The sequence below is a fragment of the Choloepus didactylus genome, chromosome 3, assembly GCF_015220235.1.
Source record: "Choloepus didactylus isolate mChoDid1 chromosome 3, mChoDid1.pri, whole genome shotgun sequence".
Classification (NCBI taxonomy): Eukaryota; Metazoa; Chordata; class Mammalia; order Pilosa; family Megalonychidae; genus Choloepus; species Choloepus didactylus.
The window spans coordinates 25447814-25470299 of NC_051309.1; the positions used below are offsets into that span (position 1 = coordinate 25447814).

General features: G+C 41.6%; 1 pseudogene; it reads left to right on the forward strand.

The window, feature by feature from the left end:
* Positions 1–15168: 15168 nt before the first annotated feature.
* Positions 15169–22486, forward strand: part of LOC119530221 — a 35063-nt pseudogene continuing 27745 nt past the window's right edge.

Consider the following 22486-nt stretch of genomic DNA (forward strand, 5'->3'; position numbering starts at 1 on the left):
TGTTTATATTTGTAAATGTGATCTTTTATTCTTTGGGAAACAACAGTCCTTGAGGTGAAAGAAATAATCCCTTGAACTGAAGGGAAAAGAGAAACCTTTTGAATAGTTACCTCTTTTCCAAATTCACTACAGAGAGGACTGTGATATCTGTCACCTAGCAACTCAAAAACCAAGTTCCATTTGTGTGCCGGTCCTTTGCAGTTTGTTTTTGGGTTTGGACATGTTTGGGAATGGGGATGGTGCATGGGGGAGGGATGATAAATGACCCTGAAGTTGGTGCTTTCTCTTTGTACACAACATGGCCCTCAGGAGCATAAGCTAATGTTCCAGAGAGATGAAAAAGAGATAGGGTTTGAGAGCAGCGGCCACCTGTCGTACGTGCACTATCAGGGCCATTTATTTCACCTGTCACATTTATTTCACCTGTCACAGGTACACAAATATGCAAAACCTCAGGAAAATTAGCTCTCCATCTTTCTCTGGGTAACTTGATGAAAGCTTTGGAAATTAAAAAAAAAAAAAAAAAGGCAGGGAGCCTCCTTCACAGGCACTTATTTTTAGCTCCTCTTTCCTTTGCAGAATGGATAACGCCAACTCAAACTATTTCTGAAAAGAGTTGCTGGGGACAAAGTGAAGATGTGGGTAGGTCTCTCCGAGCTGGGCTCTCAGAAGCAGGTGAGATGCAAGATAAAGCCATCGCTTTGCCACCACTTTGACGTAAGTGCTAGAGATTTCTTCAATTAGCTTAATCCTTTCATTCCTGACACGCATTTTATAGGAAAGCAAATGCCATAATTATCCTCCCCCATCCTCTCTAATCCCTGTCTGCGCGGAATGCCGACAGATGCTTTTCGGCCTGCCCGCCTTGCCTGCCTCTCCGTGCCCAGAGTCACCAGGAAGCGGGCTGTGTGTGACAGATTGCTAAATCTGGCCTCCACGAGGCAGGGGACTGGGCGTTCAAGTGGCTCCGGCTGCCGGCGCCTCCCCGCGGGGCTCAGACAGGCTTGGCTTTGGGCAGCCGGGAAAGTTCTGGAAGGCTGCCTGGTGACTCAGGAAATTCCTCGCAGAGAAGGCCAGCCCTCCACTGCTGGCAGAGGCTGCCTTAGGTAGCCGGCCTTGTTTAGGATTTAAATCTGGGACCCTACCCAGAAAAAGACTCTCTCCTCCAGGAAAGAGCGTCCAGCCCATGATGCCATGGCACGCAAGGGGCAATACTTTGATAGCAAAGGGGATTTTACCAGGTCCTGCCCCTCCTGAATAAATGCAATGGGACTTGTCTGTTTGAAGCCATCTATTTATGTATTATTTATGTACTTCACATATTTACAATCTCTTTTTCTTTCTTTTTTCTTTTTTTTTTTTTTTTTTTTTGTTTTTGGAGGCAACAATTTTAGAATAGGAATCACTACTAGTTAGAATTCTGTCCTGCCTCTGACCACCTTTGTGAGATTAAGCTACAGTTTCTGAGCCTCAGTTTCCTTGTCTGTAAGTTGGCAAATAACAATCACTGTTCTGCAAGGTCTTTGTGAGGCTGGAGCAAGTTCATCAATGCAATGCACCTCGTATACAATAGGCGCTTAATCAGTGTGATTTATTAATGGGACTAACTATGGCATATTAACATTATGGCTACTATGAATAATGCACGCTGCTCTAATGCTTTAGTTCATTATAGTCTTCAAAATAATTTCATGTAGTAAAGGCAGATATAGCCCCAAGTTTTTTTGTTTCAGATGAGGTTTGATATGCTCAAGATCAGAGAACAGGTGTTGGCAAACTATGGAGAACTGGGCCAAATCCAGCCCCCCTGCTTGTATTTGTTAATAAAGTTTTGTTAGGACATGACCATGCCCATTCAGTTACACATTGTCCATGACTGCTTTTGCTCTGCAAAGGCAGAGTTGAGAATTGTAGGCTTGCCAAGTCTAAAATATTTACTATCTGGCCCTTCTAGAAAAAAAGTTTGCTGACCTCTGACATAGATTATAAGTGGTGGAACTGGGACTAAAATAATGTACATGTCAGCTGATGCTTAAATCCAAGGTTATGCTGGGAACACGCCTTCTCTAAATGGAAAAAAAAACATAGTGGCAGCAAATGGAAAAATAACTCTGAAAATGTTTTTGTGTGTTTTTAATCAGCCTAAAACATTTCTTTGTATCCCTCATTCAGCATTCACAGTGCAGAGAGAAGTGCCCAACATCTGTAGCCTAAAGAGGTTCAGAACTTAGGCCCCAGGTCAACCCCCTGATTTACACTCCACACAGCAAGCTCGTGGCAGAGCCAGGGTGGGATCTGGGGCTCCCAATTCTAAAGGAACTACTGAGAGCTTGCTCTTGTCGTTATCTCCATGCAAATATTTCTTGCTACTTACATTATGTGCATTTTACCCTGTTCATTTCTCTTTTCTCCATGAGCAACCCCAACCTATACCAAGTCTAGCTCTCTCAGAAGTTTCTCGGTATTGGACTGCGGACTGGGGTTGTTCTCAAAAGTTCTCAGAGGTGTAAGTCCCACAGGCAGAAAATCCAGCACTCCTGGCCCCTTTCTGCTTCCCTCCCTCCTTTCACCCTCATATTTCCCAGGAGTTGGCCATGTGACGAGTCTATTCCTGCGTGCTGGGAAGATACCAGTGGACAAGTCATGGGGCCTGCCCTCAAGGAGCACACAACCGAATGGGGGAGAATCAGAAAGTAAAGAAATAATGATAAAATAGGAGAAATTATCTGCTAAGGAGATGCAAATTGTTTACTACTTCTGGAATTTAAGAGGAAACTGTGTGACTGTAATCCTTTAACTGTTTTCTGGAACTTTGAGAAAGATGTTTCTGCCAGTTCTTGTTGGTTGTTCAAGGCAAGCTTCTGGAGGTGGGGCTGGGGATGGGGATAGAGCCCTGAAGCGTCTCCTTCCACCTTCTTGATGGGGCAGGGGCAAGACTATTCTTATTTTTTAATCTGACTGTTTTTGTTCGCTAAAGCTGCCAGAATGCAATATACCAGAAACGGGTTGGCTTTTTCAATGGGGATTTATTAGGTTACAATTTATGGTTCTAAGGCCATGAAAATGTCCAAATTAAGTCACCAACAAGAGGATACCTTCTCTGAAGAAAGGCTGTTGGCATCCAGGGTTCCTCTGTCACATGGGAAGGCACATGACTGGAGTCTGCTTGTCCTTCTTTCCTGGTTCTGGTATCAGTGGCTCTCTCTAAATATCTCTGGGCATTTGTCTCTATGTGCTCCTGCTTTACCTGCCTTTTATCCTCTCATAAAGGACTCCAGTGAAGGATTAAGACCCACCTTGAATGGGCTGGATCACATCTCAATTGAAATAACCTAACCAAAAGGTCTCACCCACACTAGGTTCGCCCCTACAAGAATGGATTAAAAGAAAATGGTCTTTTCTGGGGTATATAACAGATTCAAACCAGTACACTGATGAAATATACAAACTATGGACTAGAGAGCAATCCAGGGAAAGAGAGGGCCCCCTCTGACGATTTGCTACTAAGAAGTGAAATCTCGAAATCATCTTCCTGCTGTTCCAGAAAAGAGGAGTCATCGCACTCCAAAATGAGGTTTGCAAAAAGATCTCAGAAAAAAAAAGTTAGAACTCTGATCTGGCTCTATTTTTATAGCATCCTTTCTGTTTATTAGTACATTTTTAATAACATTTTTACAGTAGTACATGCATATGATTCATCATGCTCAAAAATTTTTATTGCTGGAATCCAAGACCAAAACCTATTTGATAATGCTGGGCTAGGACATGGTTCTTCTTAGTAGTGTCTGAGACCTGCCTGCTTCAGAGTGATGTAGAGGTGCTGGCTAAATAAATATACAGTTTCCCAGGCCACCTACAATCTCTATTATAACTGGAAGATGCATTTTTTAGTAAGCACTGACCGGGTGACTCTTAGCATGTGAAAGCTTGAGAACCACAGGTCCGTAGCTGCAGAGCCTGCTCTATGCCCTCACAGGGCAACCTCTGAACACAGAGCATTACACAGTATCTAAGGGAAGTGAGAGCAGAAAGGTGAGTAGGGGTCAGCCAGGTGAAAGAGGGTGGGGATGGGAGGTGAAGGAGAGGACAGAAGGGACAGGGGGGACTGTTCTTAATAGAGGGTCTGTTGAGAGGTGAAGAAATCATGATATTTGCAAATGTTCTCTCTGGCAAGAGTGAAAGAGGAAGCGGCAAGTGGGAAAAGAGAGCCAGACTCTCTACGGCCTTAGCGTATAACTCTGCGTGGGTGTGTGCCTGCATGTTAGGGTACAGGACAAGTACAGAAAGGGGGTACCTCCCCAAGGGATGCAAATAAAAAGATTGCATGTTTCCCCAGTGAGTCAGGGGACTGTGAACCTCAGTGCTCACCTCTTTTCTGCAGGGAGATGTAAAGTACAGAAAGAAATCAACCTCAAAGAACAGAAGATTAAAAAAACAACAGCACAACAACAACAGCAATAACACACACAGCAAAATGGAAAAGAACCGCAAGCAGCCCTTCACCCCTCTCAGATGAAAGGAATTTCAAGTCTGATGCAACCAAGGGTCTGAAATGCAGGCAAGAGTGATATGAATTAGAATGCCAGTCACGCTGTGTTTAACGAGCTCTTCAGATGTGTTTATGTTGGAGGCTGCAGTGGTCCCAAAGGACTCCTGGGTCAGTTATCTATAGTCGGAACATTGTGTAGACTCTCTTTGAACAAAAACAGGGCCCACTTCCAAAAAGATATTATGCTTTCCTAATCAATAAAGCTTGATTTTTATGGATGTTTAAAATCATAGTAGCAAGACCCTGTGGTATTATGGGTAGGTGTTGAACGGACTCCAGGACACAAATCTGCCAATGTCCATCAACCTCATGAGCTTAAATGCCCTAAAATATTGCCCTTGAGGTTCTTTCCAGAGAGACCAACTTTGCCAATTTTGCAGTCCTCTTGAAATAAGACTTTTTTGAAGATTGCAAAGCAATCTGAAAATTACCGCGCACTTCCCTCAGGGGGCACTGGCTGCCCCTCTTTAATTTTAGGCTGCCTTATTCAATGGCTATTCCCACCTGATCCCCATAAGTATTGATCTTCTTAACTTTTTTTCTTTTACCATTCACACAGCTTTTAATACAGGAGGCAGACAAACCCAGGTTCAAATCCCTGCTCTCCCCAGGTTTTAGCTGGGTTCCGTCGACTGTGGAGGAGGACGTGCCTTATGGGTTTTGGGGAGATTAAATGGGATAGTTAATTCAACAAATCTTTACTGAGGGACCTCCTGGGTACCAGGCACAGGAATGTAGCAATAACTGTGCCAAAGTTCCAGTCCACATGGAGCTAGTATTCTAATGGGGGAGATAAAACCAAACATTTAAAAATTAATGAGATGGATATACATAGTGTGAAGTGCTATGAAGAATGCAATTTATCAAATCAGAGTTGTGAGATGGTGTGTGCTGGGTCAGCATTTTTTTGGGGGGGGGAGTGGTGGTGGTGATGGGAGAGATATTACATGTGACTATCATGAAGGGACTCTCTGTGATAACAACACTGGGGCTGAGTCCTGATCGTAACTCTGTGTTGGAAGATTTGGAGGAAGGGTATTACAGCCTGAGGGAATAGATGCAAATGGCCCAAGGTGGGAGTGAGCTGGGCATGTTGGAGCCACAGAAAAGAAGTCAGAGTGGCTAAAGCATGAGTGAAGGGCAGCGTGGTACTTAAGGACCAGCAGGTACCTTCCCTAGGACGTCCTCCAAAGTCAAAGCCATTGTGCATCACTTGAAAGATACAAGCTCCAAAATTCTGAAACAGAATGGACTCAAAGGGGACAGCCAGGAGGAAGGGGAGATGGTTTCCCACCTGAACTGGTGAAAGGTCTGACTGGAGAATATTTTTAAAGAAATGCAACCTTTCCAGAGACCAGAATATAGAGTATCAGAGCAAGTTTTGGCAAGAAGAGTTCCCGTTGGGAACTGCTTCAGTGAATAGGTAATAACCACTTGAAACTAGAACCTCAACTGATGCTAACACTAAGCTTCTAATGGTTATTTTTAAAGTGCTGGGAAAGAGTTTGATTTCTCCAGAGGTTGGCTGAGCATTAGACGTCCCCGGATTTGCGTCCTACCTCCATTTCTACATAACCAGAGCTTAAACTGTTTAAACCTCAGTTTCCTTATCCATAAAATGGGAATAATACTGATAATAATAATGATGATGATAATAATAATATGTTAGAGGGCTATTGGAGAGAGTAACTGAGATAATTCTTGGAAACCCCTTAGCATACCATGTATGGCCCTAGCAAGAGACGCTCAAACTAATATAATTTTTTTCTGAAATTTTTGCCCATTATTAATCACTTGCCTTTTCAACACAAAGGTTATAGTTACATTTAGCTTTGCTTTGAATTGTCACACATTCTGCATTATTAGAATGTGATTAAATAAGCTTCTCCATTGTTCATATACTCAGTGGTCCTTGACATTGAGGGGATTTGTCCAGACAATTTTGTGGGTGCCATATCACAAAATTTCTTTAAAAGTTGTTTTTGCTTTTAAAAATAACACAGCTTCACTGTGGAAAATACAGAAAATATAGCCAGGCATAAAGAAAAAAAATTAAAATCATCCGTAATTTCATGGACCAAGAGTTAATTGTCACTAATATTTTTCCTTTTAGGTTTTTCTCATGCATTTAAAAGCCCAGTTGATATATTATAGGCATTATTTTTATCCTTGTTTTCAAGATAGCATTATATCATAAACATTTCTGTATGTTATCAAACATTTTCATAAACATTTTTAGTGGTTGCATAATATTCTTCTTTGTGTTTCACATAATTTTCCTAACCATTTTCCTACCACAGGCCATTTGGGTTGTTCATACTTCATCTGTTAGAAATAATGCTGACACAGCAAATGAGCAAAATGGATGCCCAGTTCCACAGATCTGTGTCCTTTATCAAAGATGATAATTTCTATTTTTTGATGAGTTTCATAATAAAGGCCGTTGCTACTTACATATGAGGGAGGCGAGTACTCGCGTGGTACAGAACTGGGGTTGGCAGACTGTGGTTCTTGCACCAAATCCAGCCTTCCTGATATTGTAAATAAAGTTTTATAGGAACACAGCCATGCTCGTTTGTTTCCATATTGTCTATGGCTGCTTTCATACTGCAAGGGCAGAATTGAGTAGTTTTGGTCTGCAAAGCCTAAAACATTTGCTATCTGGCCCTTCCTAGAAAACGTTTGCTGACTGCTGATATAGAGTGTGGAGAGCTCAGGCCTTCTCACTCAAAACTCAACAATCCTAAACCATGCACCTTTTCACTAATATTTTTAAAATGTCTTTCTTTAATTCATTATAGTGAAAAAAGGTGGAATTAACATATAATTTTTAAAAGCCAAATATCAAACAAATCTCCATGTGTAAACTTCATGGGTATACCCAGTCTCTGTGTACTCCTACCTCTCTTTGTATTTTAGAATTTCAACCTGGAAGAATGTGTTATGTACTCGACAAACTTATTCTAAACTCCATACAGAAAAATCACTTTTGTGGATATTTAGACATACTACAAATCATAGTAATAAAAACAAGTGTAGTACTCATGTTGGACCAAGTAAAGACAGGTAGGAAACTCAGAGGCAGACTTAGGGATGTTTGGAAACTTTATCAGAATAAAGATGCACCATAAATCAGTGGCGAAGGAAGAATTACTGTGCATATGGTGTTGGCATGTGGTGTTAGACAGGAATCTGAATCAAACCATACACAAAGAGGAACTTCAGATTAAGACCGCAGTGTGAAAGGTAAAATTGTAAAGCAGAACTCGAAACTTATTCTGTAACACAGATCCTTTTGGCAGTCTGAGGAAACCTATGGATTCCTTCTCAGAATAATCTTTTTACATGCATAAATGAAAGAGGTGGGATTATGAAGGAAACCAATTATATTGAAATGTAGATGTTCAAAGAAATTGCAAAATAAATATGCTTCTTTATAAAAGCATTACTTGATAAGATCTACCAGCAGATTTAATAGCTACAGCAATTTTGAAACAATGAGCATAAACAAAATTTTGAGATATCTGTGACAACTGTAATGCAAGTGAAAATACACTTAATATATACTGGTGACAACATCAAATCTGCTAATAATTCTGTGGTTTGTTGGCAACACACAGAATTCAAGGAAATACTGAATGTAATTTTTTCCCCATTCAAGTTCACTGACTCCTCGAATTCTAAGTTAATGCCCTCCAGGTTAAAATATCCTCCTATAAAGCAAATATAAGTGGAGAATATTATGTTTGTGTTCTTAAGGGTAGGGAAGAGCTTCTAAAACAGTGGCCCCAAAATACACAAAAATTTGAGGATTTGTCTCCATCAAAATTAGGAAATTTTGCCCAACAAAGCTTCCCAGACTTTAAGAAAGGTGACAGACTGAGAGAAAATATTTACAACCCCCCAAACCAACAAGGGATTAACATCTAGAATATACAGGGAACCTCTATAAGTCCACAAGAAGACAGGAGAACCTGTAGAAAAATAGGTAAAGGAAATGAATTGACAGTTCACAGAAGGGAAATTCTTGAATCTGTAAAGTACACGGTGAGATGCTCAACATCACATGTAATAAACAGAAAATTAAAACACCAGCCTGATAGATACAACTTTACAACATTCTGTTTTCCATAAATAGAAAACCTGTTACTACCAAGTGTTGGCAAGGCATTGGGAAAACGAGCAACCTCATGCACTGTTGATAGAATATAAACTATCATACTCATTCTGAGAACAATCTGGCAGAACTTACTGAAACTGAGGACACACATACCCTCTGCATCCACTATCCCATCCTGAGTAGGTGACTAGGGAACTCTAGCTTACTGTTTCCTAAGAGAGCACTTGGGAGGATGTTGATCACAGCATCATCAGTAGTAGCAGAAACTGGAGGCACGCACTAGTGGGTGCACATGGCACATATTCAGCCCTAAGATGCAACAAACTGTAGACATACAACAACCCAGATGTATCCTTAACTCACAGTATTGAATGGAAAACACAAGGAAGAACTGCAAGAGATCGTCCGTACAATATCATTTAGTAAATTAAAAACACACAGAAAATAGCACTACGTACTTTATAAGGTACCTGTATCTCCAAAGACCCCTGTCAGGCTCACTCAGTGTGCCCTTTTGGGGGATGGGAGATGAATCTCAAGGGGATCAGGGCTTGAGCCCATCGGTGCATGAACTGAGGCTGTGATTAACCGAATTCTCTGAGGAACACAAATAATAACCAAAAATATTTTAAAAATTCGTTCGTTCGCACTTCATTCTGCATTGTTCCATTCTCTCCTGAAATCTCTTCTACTCTGCCCTTTTCCTGGCTTCCTTCTGCTTGGGCTGGGGGACTAAGGATGCAGCGCACTTTTCAGCCAGATGGGGGCGCTCCAGGAATAAAAGGAAGATGCGCCCTAGGCCTCAGTTGTTTGGACCAGTGGGAGGCAGAGGTTCAAATGCCCTGTTAAGGTCTCCGGGGAGCCTGAGCTTCTTTAAGAACCTCTTAGCGAAAGGGGCTGTGGTAGGAGTCCTGAGTCTGGCTTTTCCCCCTGAGGCCTGGCTTCATCTCTGTTACAGCACAGTTTAAGCCCTTGTCTTCCCTCTTACTACTTCACGCTGGAGATTAAGGGAAAAAATAGACCCAATGATTTCATCTCAGTCTTTTTCAGTGAAAATTACTTTTCAGAGTATTAAATCTTCAGTGAAGGCTGTAATAGAGGACTGAGGTTCAGTTTAGCCCATTTATTAAGATATAGCTACCAAGCCCCAGTTGAAAAAATAAACAAACAACTAGTGGTTTACTTGGATTTATGCACAGTTTGTCTAATCAATCAATCCGTAAACATTATGCAAATGTGAGTAAACCCAAACCTAGCCCAGACTTTACGTATGCATTGTTATGTAAACGATCAATCTTGTTAATGCAAATATTAATATAAACCTGACATTAAACACAAGTTTACACAGCCTTGCTGCTTGAAGTCGGCTTGATTTACATTGAAATGTAAATAGCAATGCTGCTCTTTTTGCAGCTATGGAAAACAGTCCGTCTAGAAGTCACCTGGTGGGCAGTCCCCATCAGGTTCTCCAGGGCCACAATCAACCCCTTCATTCAATGCATCCCATCATCCATTTGGAATTTGGGGAGAATTTGGGTGCTAACTCATCAGCCTCTACTGGTGACCATGTTTTTGATATCCCAGCTCCCCAGAGGGAGACCTCTCTAAGGCCACTTTTTGGACCAATTTCTGAACCAGTGATGCAGGGGTGTCATTCACCAGCTTTGCTCCAACATTGATTGAAGGCTTGAAGTTGAGCTGTTTTGCCCAAAAGATTGCTATGATGTGGCCTGCTGGGCAGCTCTGTGAGGTCTCAATTCACTCTGCCCCACCTGCTCCTTCTCCTGGCTGGTTTCTTATCCTTCAAGTCTGTTTTAAATGTCATGTCTTCAGGCATTCTTCCTTGGCCATCTATTCTAAATAGCTTCCTTCTGCAGCTGTTCTCAGTACAGCATGCTGTGTGTCACTTTCATAGCACGTTTTTTCAATTTGTAATGAGGTTTATTTATGTGTTTGTCCATCCTACCCATCTATGAGCTTCATGGGAGTAGAGCTGCAAGTTTTGTTCATCACTTTATACTCAGTGCTGGAAAAGATTTTGTTGGATGGATGGATGGATGGATGGATGGATGGACTGACATACACTATGGAGACCTTGTTACTTAAAACAAAAGTTTGTCTTTCTTTGAATATGTAGCCTGAGGAGCTCTCCCAGTTATGTCTTTCCATTAGGAACTGGGACCTGCCCTGACTATACTGAAAATCTTCTAGGCTTCGCCCAGTACCTTTTACCAGAGCTGGATTCTGTTCTCTGAGCTGCCACCCATGGATAATAATAATAGTAATAATGGTAGAGGCAGAAGTTGTTATCATAAGCTCAACACCTAGTAGGTTCCAGGTATGAAACTAGGTGCTGTACACTCATCATCCCATTTGAACTTTAGCTTTCAAAGCATCTCCTTCAAAAGTAATCCAACATAAAGGGACTGGAACTGGAGGCAATGCAGCAAATGGTTCAAAGTCCGGATTTGAAGTCAGCTAGATCTGAGTTTGAATCCTGACTTTACCAGTTATGGATCTTGGAAAAGACATTGACTCTAAGCCATTTCCTGAGCTGTAGAATGGGAATATTAATATTTGTTTCCCAGGATTGCTGTGAGGATGAAACGAGATTGAGAATATAGCACAGTAGGAATTTAGTGAACATTGGTAATTGTTGTTGGCTCTTATACAAAAGTTCAGAAATCTGGAGAGGACTGGGTTTATTCTTCTTCCACAATGTCCTCTTTGAGTTCTTGGCTGTCTTTAGTTTTCTCACAGCATCCGGCGTTCCTTCCAGTAGAGTATTTCATTTGGGGTGTATCTTATGGTGCATTCACCCAGATCAGTCACCCCAGGCTGAGACTGAGGAGGTAATGACTCAGGGCCCTGCAGGTGGAAGAAAGAAGTGCTAAAAATGTCCTGAAACTCATACATATCAATCAGTGCTAACCCTAAAGGTGCTGAAGGAAACAGGGTGGAATGGGACTACTCAAGACATAGCTAGTTGATCACAGAGTTCAGCCAGAGTGCTCACTGGGTGTATCTATTTACGTCTGACTTCCTTTGAGAAAAGGGACTGTGTCTTACTCATCTTTGTAACTCAGTGGCCAGCATAGTGCTGGCACATGGTGGGTGCCCAATCACTATTTGTTGAATGAATATTGCCTCCCCAAGCCCTTCCACCCAGATTCATTGAACTTCTACTCTTTGTTTATTTGTTTTTGGAGACGATTCCTGTAGGGTTGTCTTTGATCTTCATTCGGGTGAGGATTGGAGGTGTTGGAAGAAGACCAACAAATACAATTTCTCCTAGGCTCTCCATGTCCCTAGGGGAGGCCTGCCTGAAAATTGCCTGTTGCTGTGGAGGTTCAGTCCTTAATCAGGTGACGCTCAACTCCAATGAGTCAATTCCTGAGCCTCTGCAATTATTCATAGCAGCTGCAGGCCTGAGCTCCCTGCAGGAGCTGCTGGCAGAAATGAGCAACTTTGCATTGCCTGTAACAAAAGAAAGAAAAACTAAGATGGAGTGAGAAGACGGAATTGAGCTATTATCTTTCCATATAATTTACAATATGAACAGAGCTTTGGAGTTTATAAAACGCTTTCTCCTGTATTCTCTCATTCATTTCTCACAACCCACTTTGAAGTGAGTATTAATATAACCAGTTTGGGGATGGAGAAACCGCTCAGAGACAGGCCACAACAGCGGCGGGAACCTCATAGACTAAGCTATCAGCATGCTTTAATGTGACCCCGTGCATTCTCTGATGTCTCTCTGGGGTATCTCTAAGTAAATAAGTTCCCAGTGACAGTCAGCTGGCTGACCCCTAGCGGAGTGACTACAATTGTTCTGACCATTATAGTCCTATAAACCCTTTTTTAGAGAAAGGAGCTGTTAGCCAGGATGGGATTTTCCCAAAGAATTCTTTAGAAAGAGTGCCAGAACCTTTGCTTTCCACCTTGACAGTCCCCAGAGACAAACTGAAAGGACCTCGCTTAATGTCTCATCCGAAGGGTATTTGCAGGGCTGGCTTCATCATTCAAAGCAGGAAAGGCCTTTGTCATGGTCAAATGGCTCTAATGTGTTTTGAATGCTACATAAATTCAAACTTGATGGCTCATTTATTTGTTGGATTGAAGTTTTATACAATAAACTAAGCCTTGGTATTTACTAATAACTTGTGCACTGCCCTTTGTTTGTTTAGAACAGCCAGAAGGCAAAGAAGTTGACCCAGTCCCTCACAGCCATTATGGTTTTCGGATCCTGGCATTTTCTGGGACAATTTATGGATTTGTGGGAGGGGGTAGAAGATGATCGCTCGTGGAGGGGGCAGGGAGACATAGTGGGAAAAGGAGAAGAAGGGGAAATAGTGCAGGTAGATGTTTTATTCCAAACTTATTTTGACATAACACCATCATAGCTGCTTCATCCGCTCAGTTCAGTGATCTGGGAATTCGGAACTTTGAGTGGCATGCCAAGCTTGGCTGGTGACTTGTAGAAAGACCTTGGGAGATTCATTGTTGCCTATTGTGTCTCACTGTCTCACTCTGGGAAAAAAAAACCTCATAATAAATTCTATTCATCGTTCAAGGTGAGCTTTGTTGAACTACTCTCCTTTCAGGAAATCTTTGCTTTTCATTCCTACCCCACCCACAAGATTTTCTCTCTTTCTCAAACTCCAATAGATATTATCTGTCCCACTTACTAGGGGTAAGAACACAGGGGTTAGTATCAGACAGAGCTGAGTGTGAGTCTTAACTTGGCCATTCAAACTTGAACACTTCAGGTCATGTTTTTGAGCTGCTGTTTGTGAGTCCATAAAATGGGAATAACAGTATATATCTCATTAGGTTGTTATGAGATGCAAATGATAGAATACATGTCCTTGGCATGGTGCCTGGTATTCAGTAAATACTCCATAAATAGGATCAATATTAATTATCGCCTCATATTTTAGGTCCAGAATAGATTGTGAGTTCTTTGAGGGGGGTGATCAGATGTTTCCATCGCTTCATAGCATCCAGCATGTGGGGATGGACTCAGTTTCCGTGATAACAAACGTTCACAGCCCTCCAACCAGAGACAGATAACACGTCTGCCACCCAAAGGACTCACTAAAGAGGAGTGGCAGCATCGTTGGATTTGTTTGACGGGTCAGAATGAGTTGTGAGAGTGACACAAGTGGACAAAATCTCTAGATTTCTATGGTTAGGAAATATTTATTCCTATTTTGATTAGATGACAGGATCCACCTTCAGCACCATCCCCCATTTCCAGACAGCTGCATTCCTGTCCAGGTCTCATTTCTAGATTCCAGGGGTCTCATTTGCAGGACTAGATTCCATTCCTAATAGGATACATTAAGGAAGTGCCCTACTGGGCTAGATCCTTAACTCGCTCCATTGGTGTCTAACAGACTCCCAGATGCCGGAATCTGCCTGCCTGTCTGCTTGGCTACTCTACTGGAGCAGGCATTGGCAAGTCTTCTCCCTTTCTTCATGCTGGCAGAGCCCTAATTTTGTTCCAGTATCCACCTCTTCTCCAAGTTGCTTGGGTAAATTCTGATTGGTATAAGCCAATTGTGGTCATCCCATTCTCCAAATTTTGCCAATGAGAATAGAGCTTCTGAGAAAACCTTCTTAGCTCTGTGAAACAAGGTAAGAGGAAGAGCCAGCTCCCCTTTCTGCCTTAGTGTGTGAGAGTGCAATGCCTAGGGCTGCTGGGCCTCTCTCTACCATGAGGGACACTCACAAACACACCCAAGGTGACAGTGCAAAGAGATGGAGAGGATCCACATTTTGATGAGTCAGTTAGCTCTTGAATTAAACAACTCAGAAACTGTCCTACTTCTAAACGTCTTGTAATATGAGGTAGTGCATGTCCATATGAGACAATATGGATGCCATAATAAGGATGTCAGAAACCTGGTTGACATCCTTGGTGTATTCCTTTCTCTCGTCCTCCAAACCTAATCACGACTTTTTGACTTCAGTCTGTCCATTTCATTCCACCTCCATCAATTACTTCAGTACCATCTTCCCATTTATGTGTTAGTACAACAGCCTAACTGGACTCCCTGTGTTAGGTCTTGGTCAACTTAAATGATCCTCTAACCAGAGCCAGAGTGAATGTTCTGCAATATATAATTTGCTCAGGTCACTCTCATCAGGCAAAAGCCCAAACTCCTTAGCATGATATGCATTGTCATTTGTGATTTGACCTCTGATTGCTATTCCAGCCTTAGTTCTTAACACCGGCCCTCTGGTCTTATTCGCAAGCTGCCAAAGTTATCACTCACTCTCTCTCTCTCTCACCTCAGGACATTTGCACATGCAATTATCTTAAGCTGAATTTTCATTCATCTCTCTTGGACTTCCTAGAGCCAATTCGGTCTTAGGCCACAGCTCAGCCACTCCCTCCTCCAGAAGCCTTCCCTGATTGACCCACTCTTCTTAGTGTCCTCAGCATCAGTTGGATATTTTCAGATTCTAGAACAACATGGACACTAAGGGAAGCATGACCTGGGAAGCTCCATATGGTACGGTAGGAAAAGCATTGGACAAGGAGTGAGAAGCCCTAGATTCCTATCTCAGTGTCTACCACGCAGGAAGAAGTGGGACCTTGGAGAAGGAAGTCTCTTTCCCTCTTGGGACTTTAGTTCTCCTTTCTATGGAATGAGGGAGTGGAACTGTGGGAGTGTTTCCCAAATTGGGTCCTTTAGAACCCTAGGGATTTGAGAGAGATAGCCAAGGGTCAGGGGGAAGGGTAGAAGGGGGCAAAGACAACTTGTGGCTACCACTTCTGGGTCCATTCAGGCCTCCGTTAATACTTAAATCAAGTATTATGCTTTCATATAAGAATTTATTAGGGAAAAAGAGGAATCAAGATCTTTAAAATGTTAGAAAACCACCAATCTTTATTGCTGAAGTCTTTTTCAGCTCAAACGGTCTGCTCTAACACAGACTCCCTGGAAGATAAAGAGCGGGAGGTGGCTGAGGAAACAAAGGATGAGTATGGTGAGGTCTATGGGAGGAAAGTTGGAGACTATTTCAAGCCGATTGCCTTGGCACAGTCAAACCTGGTCCAGGTTGTACAGAAACAAGAGACTGTGTGCTGAGATTGGATATTAGGGACTTTGGAGTCAAAAGTCCTGGGTCTCTGGACTCCGAATTAGTGGTTTACATCCTGGATGCACAGCAGAATCCCCCGGGAGCTTTCAAAAACACTGACGCCAGGAGTCCTACCTTGGACAACTGAACCGATCTCCAGGACTAAGGCTGAGGCAACTGGTTAACTCTGAAGCATCTAAATTCTGGGAAAGGAGAAACTGCGATTGTCTTTCTCAGCCTTAGGTTCCTGTTGCCTAGCATATGATTGATCAGCAGGCAATAGGCAATAGCAAATATTGGCTGAGTACAAGAGTTATTTAGAATTTTTTTTTTGTTAGAAAAGTTGTGGGTTTACAGAATAATCATGCATCAAATACAGGATTCTCGTACATCACCCCACCACCAATACTTGCATTGGTGTGGAAAATTTTTAAAAATTTATAATACTTTTTTGTAATTCTACTGTTTTTTAACAATAGTTACATTTATTAAAATTGATGAAAGATTATTAAAGTAGTACTATAACTATTGTCCATAGTTTATGTAGGGGCTTTTCCCCCCATATTCCTGATCTATTATTATTATTATTATTATCATTTTTATTATTTTCATGCATGTCTTTATTTTATTACTCATCTACCCATAAACTGGATAAAGGGAGTGTCAGTCACAAGATTTTTACAATCCCACAGTCCCATGATAAAAGCCATATAGTTATACAATCATTATCAAAGATCAAGTCTACTGGATTACAGTTCAACAATTTCAGGTATTTTTGTCTGGCTATTCTAATACACTAGAAACTAAAAGGAAATATCTGTAAAATGAGTCAGTAGTCATAATCATTTGTTAAATCCTAATTTCTCAGTTACACCTTGTGCTTGTTTGAATCTGTTATGTAACCCATAAAGGACTATGTTCTTTTAATCCATTCTTGTGGGGACAGACCTAATGTGGGTGGGACCTTTTGATTAGATTATTTCCATGGAGATGTGACCCTGCCCATTCAAGGTGGGTCTTAATTTGCTTACTTGAGTCCTTAAGAGAGCTCAGGGAAAGAGAGAGAGAGAGAGCTCAGAACTGGCAAAGATCCAGACACTTGGAGATGCAGACAGAGAGATATTTTGGAGACAGCCATTGAAACCAGACCAGGAGAGAAGCTAAGAGATGAAATCCAGAGTTTGCCCCAGAGAAGTTAGGAGAGACCCCCAGATGCTTAGAGAGAAATGCCCCGGGAGAAACAAGCAAGGATGCAGAGGAGCTGAGAGAGAGAAGTTAAGACAGAAGCCCAGAGACATTTTGGAGAAAGCAACAGAAACAAGAAGCTAACCCCGGAAGATGCCTAGCAGACTCCAACCATGTGCCTTCCCATATGACAGAGGAACCCCAGACACCATCAGCTTTTCTTCAGAGAAAGTATAGTCCTATTGATACCTTAATTGGGACATTTTCATGGCCTTAGAACTGTAATCTGTGAACTAATAAACTCCCATTTTAAAAGCCAATCCATTTCTGGTATATTGCATTCCGGAAGCTTTAGCAAACTAGAACACACCTCCTCCCTCTATTTCATTCTCTCAATCTTCAGGGATATCTGGGCAGTGGCTATTTTAACTTCTTTGTGCTGGAAAGGGGTGTCAATCTTATGGAGGAGAGGAATGAAACTGGTTGATGTTCTTGGAGAGACTGGTACCTCTGGGTTTAAGGGTTTATCTGGCATAGGTACAATCTGGAGACCTTAAGTTTCTGAAAAAATAAACCAAGTAAAACTTCCATAGAGTCTTAGATATTGCCCAGGGTATTCTTTAGGGTTTTCAGGAGTACTATTGGTTGGCATACTGTGACAATTTGCAATATCTGGCTGAAGTTTGAATGACCTCTCAACTCTATTTGAAATCTCTTAGCCAGTGAAACTTTATTTTGTTTCTTTTATCTTCCCCATTTTGGTCCAGAAGACATTCTCAATCCCACGATGCCAGGGCCAGGCTCGTCCCTGGGAGTCGTGTCCTACATTACTGGGGAAATTTACCCTCCTGGGAGTCATGTCCCATGCAGGGGGGAGGGTAGTGAGTTTGAGTAAATGGGTTTTGTATCAGCAACTTCTAGGCTTCTGTGGCCTTAATCAGGTTGCTGAAACTGACTGAGGCTCAGTTTTCTCATATGTAAAATGACAAAAGTAATTTCTACATGGAAGTGATGCTTTGAGAATTAGAAATATGTCAAGTACCTTGCATAGCCTATGGCATATAGTAGTTGATTAATAAATGGTACTGCAGTCATTACTGACAATTGATTTAGCTAAGACTCAGTTAAAAATTTATTGGATTCCAATTTGGTTGGCTTACATCAGTCAAAATAGACTAATTATGCTGCTGTAACAAACAACCCCCAGGGGCATACAATGGCAAAGGTTTATTTTTACCCAGATTTCTGCTCCATCACAGGTTGGCAGGAGACTGCTTATCATAGTTGTTCCGGGACCCTGACTGTCAGATTAGCAGACTTCTGGAACTTTACTGGTTACCATGAGAGTAAAGAGGAAGGCTCTTTAATTGTATCGGCAATTAAATACTCAGCCAGGCTTACTATTATTCACAACTGGTTAGCTAGAAATGACTCACTTTCACTCACAACTGATTGGCCAGAACTAGTCTCATAGTTCGTGTCAACCATAGGGACCCAGAGAGTGCAAGCACATCAGGTTTCCAGAAGGCAGAGGACTGAAAATTATGATGGTGAGCAACAAAGATGATAAGCACATTTGCTCCCTGGAGTTGTACATGACTCTATACACCTAAGTCCCAAAAATGACAGCAGAAAGAGCTTGAGGAACAAGAACTCTGGGAATCTGTGGTGTTTTGCTCCCCAACATTCTTTCATTTGGAATCAATATACCAATGTCATTTTTTTTTTTTTTTTTTGTGGAGAACAAAAGAAATTTATTCATGATCTTGCAAGAATGGGTGCGCAACCAAATCATGGTGGCTGGTGTGCCCAACAATAGAACACGGCACTATTTATTCCCTAAGCCTAACACACAAGTCCCTCCCCTGTTTCTCCATTGGCTGGATACTCCAGAGGTTACAGTCTATTCGACAGGCCTAAGTAACCCACTCAAATCTGAAACATTTGAAACAAGAAACATTTGAAACAAGTCTCCACCCCTGACTGTAACTGTTACGCCCACATAAGGCACTGACACCACTTCTATGCTTAGGTGGCCTCTTTTCTTTGCTCCTTAATTGCAGAGCCACCTGGTAACAAATTATGAGGCTATTTTAGGAGACTCCACCCCAGGAGTCTCCAGCTTGTAAGGACACTGGACGGATAAACAGGGGGACCAGCCGCCGACTATAGCTTGGCTTCTTGACTCTCTGCCATCCCCCCAAGTCACCCCCACCCCATGTGAAAGCTAAACTTAATCTCATTCTCACAATGCCCAAAACAGGACACAGGGGCAAAGGATCGGGGGCCCCTGCACAGACCTGGAGCTGTTCTCTAAACTCGCCATACAGATAAGCCTGGAGCACATCCCCACAGGTCAAGCTGCAAAGACTGGGAAAAGGGTTTTCTTTTTTTCCTCCTCTCCCCACCTTCTACTTCTTTTCCTCCTCTTCCTCCTCCTCCTCCTCCTTCCTTATTCCTCCTCCTCCTCCTCCTTCTTCGTTTTTCTTTTTGTTAGCTCCTGGCATTCAAGGAAAGCTCTGTCCTAACATTAGCTGGATACAAGCTTAAGAGTCTATATTCCAGTGATAACACATTAAAATATCAAAATGTCCAGGTTTCAACAAAATATTACAAAATACACAAGGAACAGGAAGTGATGGCCCAGGCAAAGGAGAAGATTAAAGCAATAGAAACCACCTATGAGGGGGGCCAGACCTAGGAGCAGACCAAGAATTTTTTAAAATGGTTCTAAATGTGCTCAAAGAGCTACAGGAAAACGTGGATGAAGAACTAAAGGAGGATTTTCTTCTCAGCCATGCTGAAGTCATGTATCCTGTCTCTTTCAAAGCCAGGACTCTCTAAGAAGTGACCATATTGGACCCCGAAGGCAGCGAGGGGTTCATGGTGAAGATCTGGGGCTTGCCCTGGTCTTTTTTTTTTTTTTTTTTTTTTAATTCAGTTTTATTGAAATATATTCACAAACCATACAGTCATCCATGGTATACAATCAACTGTTCACAGTATGATCATATAGTTATGCGTTCATCACCACAATCTATTTCTGAACATTTTCCTTACATCAGAAAGAATCAGAATAAGAATAAAAAATAAAAGTGAAAAGAGAATACCCAAACCATCCCCCCATCCCACCCTATTTGTCATTTAGTTTTTACTCCCATTTTTCTACTGATTTTTTTTCAATTTTTTAACTTTGTTTATCAAAAAATTAAAAACAAACAGGCAAACAACAACCAAAAAAACCCCACAACATTTCAAACAAAGCAATGGATTAAGGAAAACAAATAACCTAAAATAACTACTTTGCTTCCAATATGTTCCTACCATACCCCAAGAAAATTAATAAACCATGTCCAAACAGAGGAGTAAGAAAAACAAATAATCTAAAATAACTACATTGCTTCCAACATGTTCCTACCATACCCCAAGAAAATTAACAACCCCTAAGAAAACAAAGGAATAAGAGAAAAAAAAAACCTAAAATAACTCTATTGCTTCCAACATGATCTTACTATATCAAAGAAAGTTTACAAACCTTAATCATTCCTGAGCATTCCCATAACATTGAGATTACCCTCCATAGTTTATCTGTTCTTATTAGATTATCATTCCCCCTCCACTAATTGGTATCTCTAGGTCCCCTACATTCTACAGTATAAAACATTGTACATTCTTCACAGAATTCACATTAGTGGTAACATACAATATCTCTCTTTTTGTGCCTGGCTTATTTTGCTCAGCATTATGTCTTTTTTTTTTTTTTTTAATCTTCATTTTATTGAGATATATTCATATACCACGCAGTCATACAAACCAAATCGTACATTCGATTGTTCACAGTACCATTACATAGTTGTACATTCATCACCCAAATCAATCCCTGACACCTTCATTAGCACACACACAAGAATAACAACAATAATAATTAGAGTGAAAAAGAGCAATTGAAGTAAAAAAGAACACTGGGTACCTTTGTCTGTTTGTTTCCTTCCCCTATTTTTCTACTCATCCATCCATAAACTAGACAAAGTGGAGTGTGGTCCTTATGGCTTTCCCAATCCCCTTGTCACCCCTCATAAGCTACATTTTTATACAACTGTCTTCGAGATTCATGGGTTCTGGGTTGTAGTTTGATAGTTTCAGGTATCCACCACCAGCTACCCCAATTCTTTAGAACCTAAAAAGGGTTGTCTAAAGTGTGTGTAAGAGTGCCCACCAGAGTGACCTCTTGGCTCCTTTTGGATTCTCTCTGCCACTGAAGCTTATTTCATTTCCTTTCACATCCCCCTTTTGGTCAAGAAGATGTTCTCCGTCCCACGATGCCAGGTCTACATTCCTCCCCGGGAGTCATATTCCACGTTGCCAGGGAGATTCACCCCCCTGGGTGTCTGATCCCACGTAGGGGGGAGGGCAGTGATTTCACCTTTCAAGTTGGCTTAGCTAGAGAGACAGGGCCACATCTGAGCAACAAAGACGCATTCAGGAGGAGGCTCTTAGACACAACCATAGGGAGGCCTAGCCTCTCCTTTGCAGCAACCGTCTTCCCAAGGGTAAGACCTGTGGTAGAGGGCTCAACCCATCAAACCACCAGTCCCCTATGTCTGTGGTCATGTTAGCAACCATGGAGGTGGGGTAGGCGAATACCCCTGCATTCTCCACAGGCTCCTCAAGGGGGCACTACATCTTTTTTTTTTTTTTTCCTTGTTTTTTTTTTTTTTTTTAACTTTCCCTTCTTTTTTAAATCAACTGTATGAAAAAAAAGTTAAAAAGAAAACATACATACAATAAAAGAACATTTCAAAGAGACCATAACAAGGGAGTAAGAAAAAGACAACTAACCTAAGATAACTGCTTAACTTCCAACATGTTCCTACTTTACCCCAAGAAAGTTACCTAATATAGCAACATTTCTGTGAACTTGCTCCTACTATATCCATCAGAAATTAACAGACCATAGTCATTCCTGGGCATCCCCAGAACGTTAAATAGCTTATCTGTTCTTCTTGGATTATTGTTCCCCCTTCCTTAATTGCTCTCTACTGCTAGTTCCCCTACATTCTACATTATAAGCCATTTGTTTTACATTTTTCAAAGTTCACATTAGTAGTAGCATATAATATTTCTCTTTTTGTACCTGGCTTATTTCGCTGAGCATTATGTCTTCAAGGTTCATCCATGTTGTCATATGTTTCACGAGATCGTTCCTTCTTACTGCCGCGTAGTATTCCATCGTGTGTATATACCACATTTTATTTATCCACTCATCTGTTGAAGGACATTTGGGTTGTTTCCATCTCTTGGCAATTGTGAATAATGCTGCTATGAACATTGGCGTGCAGATATCTGTTCGTGTCACTGCTTTCCGATCTTCCGGGTATATACCGAGAAGTGCAATCGCTGGATCGAATGGTAACTCTATATCTAGTTTTCTAAGGAACTGCCAGACTGACTTCCAGAGTGGCTGAACCATTATACAGTCCCACCAACAGTGAATAAGAGTTCCAATTTCTCCACATCCCCTCCAGCATTTGTAGTTTCCT